Below are 6,304 nucleotides of genomic sequence, written 5' to 3'. Positions count from 1 at the left end.
AATCCAGACGTGGCTTATGTGCCGATAATAAATTCCGAATCCGGCGATTCGATGCCCCGGTTAAGTTTCACCGTTTATTAAACGTATATTTGGCTAAGGTCCATAAACATGGAAACGTAATCGTTTACATATAGGCAATTCAGGCCGGTGGATGTTAGACATCTCCCGAGATCTCCATTAGCATACATCCGTTACACTGGTGCTCACCCCTGACTTCACACACCTCCACATGTCCGCGTCTCGCCAAACCTCCTACTCCTCTTCGAGAAGGTTAAATTAACCCCTTCATCCCTCTCGCTCCCATTGGACTCTAACACGTCCGAATGTGTCCTTATTCCAATCATTGTCAGAGAACGATATATGCCAATTTAATCTAGGAAGCTTGAAGTGGCGATAGGTTCGATGATAAACGCAGGTGTCCAACGTTTTAATCAAATTTATTCTTAATAGGAAATAATTAAATAAAAAAACAATAAAAATCTACCCTTGTTTCTTTACACATGTTGATAGTTACTCCATGAATCTATCTCTACGTTGGAAAATCACTAATTCGAATCGCTAATTCTCGCGCCGCTTTAATACAGATTCATTGTCACGCTAGGGCACACGTAAACCCCGGAAATGGCGACGAGATTGCGAGTGAAGTGTGTTTGAAGAGATTCGCCTGCGAGAAAGATAGTGAAACTGCTGTAGCAGAATGTAAAATACAGGATAAAATGTAATTCGTAATACAGAGAATTATTTCTCATTTAAAATTAACTCGGCAGTGTAAAATAAAAATTTTTCAAAATTTATATTTAGTAAAAAAAACTTTAAAAGTTGACATTTTCTGTTTCTTTATAAGTTTAAACAATTTATAATAATCGCACATGAATTATTATTTTGAATGATGATTGAAATATGAATATATTGCATGTAAAAAAAAACAAAAATGATCAATGTTTATACATAATTTTCAAATTGATTTTAATCATTTTGAATTTTTTTAATATAATGTTTCTTATTTTGACAATTGTGTCATCAAATAAATTTAATAATAAAATGACATACTCGTAAAATACTTATTAATTATTTAATTTTAAAGATAAGAAAGATTAGAAATATTACATTTTAATATTTAATATTTAAATTGTCTCAAAAGTTTAATCTTAAGTAAAAAAATTTGCTTTTTAATTTCTCGATGTTTCTGCAAATAATCTTCTTCTGTAAAAATAAAATAAAATAAGCTTCTTTTTTGTTCATAATCATGGCATTCAATTTAATTAAGATGTATCCATTAACGAATTCCGATACTTTAAGCAACTTTGTCAATTATTTTAATGGCTAGCAATGAAATTTTCGTATTGCTGTTAGTTGCTCTAAAATTTAGGACAACTAACAGAAATACGAAAATTTAGATTGCATATTTTCTTTGCGTTTGGGTACTCATTAAAACTTAATACGATAATATTTTTCTCGACGTCATTCTCGCGCGTAAACGCGGCCTTATCTGATCTTTTTTTATCGTTTGAGATATAGTAATCGCCGACGAAAAAAGATTTCACGATTGTTCGGTCTGACCAATATAGCACCTAATATACGGCAGCAGATCGTTGGTAAGGGGGATGAGACAGAATCGCCGTCGGGAGCAACGAGAAGTGGATAGCGAGAACCGAGATGAGAGCATCCTCACCACCCTTTTCACCCTTTACCCATACGACGGCAGCCGGTAATGGAATTGCAAATCCGTCGACATTACATGCCTCTTGGCAACTTGTGATTTCGCGCCCGGTACTTCGCCAACACACGCCCCGTTACGTTTACCCCCATCCCCTTCGTGTCGTCCTCCTTGTCGCTCCGCCTTCGGCGCAAGAGTATCCGCTCGACCTCGCGTTTCTACCACTTCCTGCTTTCCCTGCTCTTTTCCCTTCCTCATTTACCTACTTTCTGCTCTACGTTTTCCTAGTTTATTCTCATTAACTATATTACGTATCTGTTCCTTCCTTCTACTTTTTACCTTATTTTGTCATTTTATTTATCACTATATTTTTTTCTTACTTTTACTTTTTTTTTCATTTTCTTCTTTTTTCTTATCTTTGCCTCAGTGATATTTGCTTCATTTTTTGCCATTTTTGTTACTAATGAATCGTCATTTCCTTTGCAATTAGGTGAACTTTCTCTCTTTTATTTTCTTTTTTTTTTCCATTTGAACTTATCACTGTTTGTCTGTTTGTCCTACTATTCGACAAAACTTGGAAACTCAAATTAACTATTTCCGAATCTTTGAATCGAGCGTGACGCGAGAACAAAATGAAAAGGACAGGATGTTCACCAGACCAAGCTCATCCCCGCTCGCATAAATGGTCCTTTGTCATGACTCCAGAGTCCGTCGGCACGCGTGGAATTTCTGGAATCGCAAGCGGATTGCACACGTACTCTGTTCACGTGCTAAGTGTCGAACTCGCTTTGGACGGCGCGAAACTAAGAATCCTTTAACAATTGGACGGATTCCTATGGAATTACATCGTACCTTCGTTCACATTTCCGTCCCGATCCGGACACGGTTGCCCGACGTTACGTCGAAGGAAACTCAACTATCCGGAGGCGGACTCACCCTCCCACCCTCTACGAAAGTTCCATTTAAATTTTACATTAGTATCACTCGCAAACCTTATTGTAAACCTAAACGTTGTACATTAACAATAATAGTCCAGCCGGTGTCGGATTTTAAACGCTCGCAATTTTCTACCGTTCAGTCGCAATCTTGCGAAAATTCTGATATTATGCGCAGGAAATAATCTAATTTTCATGACAAAATTACTTCCTTTCTCCCTGTTCTTCATTCTGATTAGCGTCAGCCTGGGAAATGCCCGCGTAGATTGCCAACGCATTTACAAGAGCAGGAAGATTGGCGCAATTTTATCGTTTCAATTTACGCGCGACTTTATCCCATATTAAATGACATTATCGTTATTTCTATCTGCACAAGACCAAGTTGCACGGTTCGTGTTTAATGCTAAACATCGCCCGTACTCATTTCACAGGAGGCAAAGGGCTAAACCAAGCATAACTGCGCTGACCGCGCGCATAAATTTATCGCGGAAATCGTCTTCCAAATTACATGCTCCATATTTATATAAGCTAACGAACCATGTTATGACTCGTATTCAGCATCCTAAGAGAGATTGGGCCAGGAGTTCTGGATCCAACTTGGATCCAGCGCGTTCAAAATGGCCGCTTTATACCGGACTTCATCCGATTAGTTGCAGCTTATTGGTAAGAGCAAGACATTCTGAGTGTTCATCCAGGACCCTTCGCATAATAATTGAAAACACGGCGTTTACATGAGCAAACGTCGTGTCTTCACTATAATACAGTTCGTAATGAAAACGATTTAGTCGACAGTTTTCTGACGTCGTTCTAGAGAAAAGAAAGAAGGAATCTATTAATAATTTAATATTAATAATTTAAACGCGATATAAAATTAGAATGTTTCCTCCCTGAAAAAATTTAATAAAATAAGCTTTTTAAGTTAAGCTCTTGTTAAAAACAAAAATGTATAAAAGAGAAATGTATAAATGAGAAAAATGATACTGCACGTCGTACAATTCTAACGTTTGTCCTTTACAATCGTCTTTGTACAATAAGGTTCACAATTTTTTATGCTAGCATATGTTTTTTACATGCCAGTCAAAGAAATGCAATTCTTGGGAAAGTCTAGGCTTTTCTTCTTTGTGTGTAATTTATGTTTGAATCGATGTCAAAGAACGTCCATGTAGAAGAACACTCGGGCGTGCCCCTTGTCTGTTCCTTCTCAGCTCCGGCGAATTATGTTATCTCCGTGGAAAACGTCACGGCTAATAATACCGAGGATGCAACAAATGCGCCGAGAACCAAGAGGATTACAGGGGTTACGATAAATCTGGTCACCGTAACGCCGTAAGATTTACAATCTGCCTCGGACTCCGCGCCGGATGATTTAGATCCTAGCCAAATTCGTGCAACGGGCATTATTCAATGGCAACGTTACGACTTATCTTTCGCCGCCTGTTGCGCGGTAAACTCGCTGTTTTTCATACGACAGTAAAAGTTGCGTCGATGTCCCGCGTTAAAATTTACGGCGCCTAGCGCGTCGGTTGCGTGTACCGGTGAACGTTTCAATGACATCGACATATAGTCGATACCATTGAAGAAATGCCCATTTCCGAAATTTTTTACACGTACATCTTCAATATCTTAGATTTTTGTCGCATCATTTTATCTTAAAAACGTTAAAATATTCAGATTTAGATTTTTGTAAAAACAAATATTCCTCATATGTCGTAAAAGAATGGAATAAATGTAAATATAATTGATTTATATGTTTTAATTTTTTTATATAGATATATAATAAATATAAATAATTTATTTGTAAATACTTTATAAAAATATTTATTTTATTTTCTTTTATTTCTTCCATATTCCTATATTATTTATCAATTTTCATATTCGTTCTGATCTTATTAATTTTTTATGAGGAAGGAAAGTGCTAGAAGATAAAATCAAAATCTGACTTCCGGAGCGAAACATCTATACTTATCGTAAATAATCGCGTGGCCAAAGTCGCGGAAGTAGCCTTTCCCTACCGTACCTCCACGGAATTCAACTCTTGTCCCTATAACAATTGGAAACGTTTATTGCTTCGTTTCGTATGGACGATGCCCCGGGGGCTCGTTAGTAGCGTGCTGCGGCATTTCTATATTAAAGTGGCTTGTTAGTCCGTTAAGCCCAGTGTGACTTGGTGGCTCGATCCGATCCGGCCACCCCCTCTCATATCTCACCCTAGCGAGGTGATTCATTCCCATGAAAACACCGGAAGTATTATTATCGCACTCGCTCGTAGCTGGAAGTGAATGCAAATAATGAAACTACTTTCACTACTTCGATCGATATTGGAAACTTTGTGACTTACTTTAATTGCCGCATGATAGGAAACCCTATCCATTTTTTTCTATAAATAGATACTTATAATGTATTTTCGAATACCAAATTTATTTTTGCGATTGAAGTCCTGTGTAATATTTATCATCAAATGACATCATTATTTTAACAATTGCACTTGACATTTATCGTTCGTTATGCATAAATGAAAATCAAATTTTGAGAAGACGGAATATAAATATAATATATAGATATATATTATATTATATTACATAAAATTTGTAAAAAAATTGCGTATAGAGTATAAAGATATACCGTACGCATTTTTTTTTATCAATTTTCCAATAAAATGAAATCGATCGAGTTATTAAAATCATATTTCTTGATCGGATCTCTCTTATTGAAAGTCCATTAACTATATTCTAGGATTTTCAAAAAAGCTCCCTAAATTTGGTTGAAAAATTTATCTGCGATAAATGTATTTAGGGGTGTTTTCGCGCGAAGAAAATTTCCTGGGATGATACTGATCTGTAAACTTCTCACCGCATGTTTACCTCGTGTTTAAGTCTCGAGTCGCAATTTATCGCGACGCTAAGGTCGCAAATGCCGAGGTCAGCCCTTCGCCTCTTGGTGAATGCGCAGTATGCGTCTTCATAACGATAACGTAAAGACATCGCTTATGCATCTGCAGTAGACGCCCTCACGATTCTTTATGAATGGTTCTCTCATTATCGCTAACAAAAGCAAGGGTGCACGATGTTACGAATGGAGGGTAAGTCGTTCTCTGCGGTCCCCGCGATCTTTGCCTCACCACTCGGCGTATAACGAGAGAAAAATGAGGCCTCCTACAGCGAAGAAGAAGCATGGAGGGTGAAGGGAGGGGGCGGACGAACGGGGGATGAGATGGGAATAAAGTAAGAGGAAAATAGTGGCCATTGTGGTATCTCTGAAAGTAAATGTTAATGCGAACGAATTCTTTCCCTTGTTTTTCTTTAAGTTGAGGTCGAGTGTCGAAGATTTATGCCGGCGCCGGTAATGCGATCTTGTAAACAATATAAAAGAAGATTAGCATCGTAATAAAGTCTGGTATGTGAGTTGGGAATTTGAATTCTCGACTTAATACGTGAGGGAGTAACGACGCTCGCACATAACGAATAGTTAGCATAATGTTTGTAACATGCAAATGTGATTGCGTCAAATTCAGAATGTTAGCGTCGCAATGTATGCGTGCCTGTAACATTTGAATAGCGCGATTAACAAATAATAATGTGATATGCATAGAAATTCACACGGTATCATGGATTATTGGATATTCATTAATAAATAATAAATTATATAGGCTATCTTGTAGGTATACAAAATTAGTAACAATTTTCAATACACATACACAATTTATATAAGTCAA

This window comes from Pogonomyrmex barbatus, unplaced genomic scaffold (assembly GCF_055798465.1).
Source record: "Pogonomyrmex barbatus isolate J1 unplaced genomic scaffold, ASM5579846v1 scaffold9, whole genome shotgun sequence".
NCBI lineage: Eukaryota > Metazoa > Arthropoda > Insecta > Hymenoptera > Formicidae > Pogonomyrmex > Pogonomyrmex barbatus.
Note: the sequence above shows the minus strand (reverse complement) of the source record.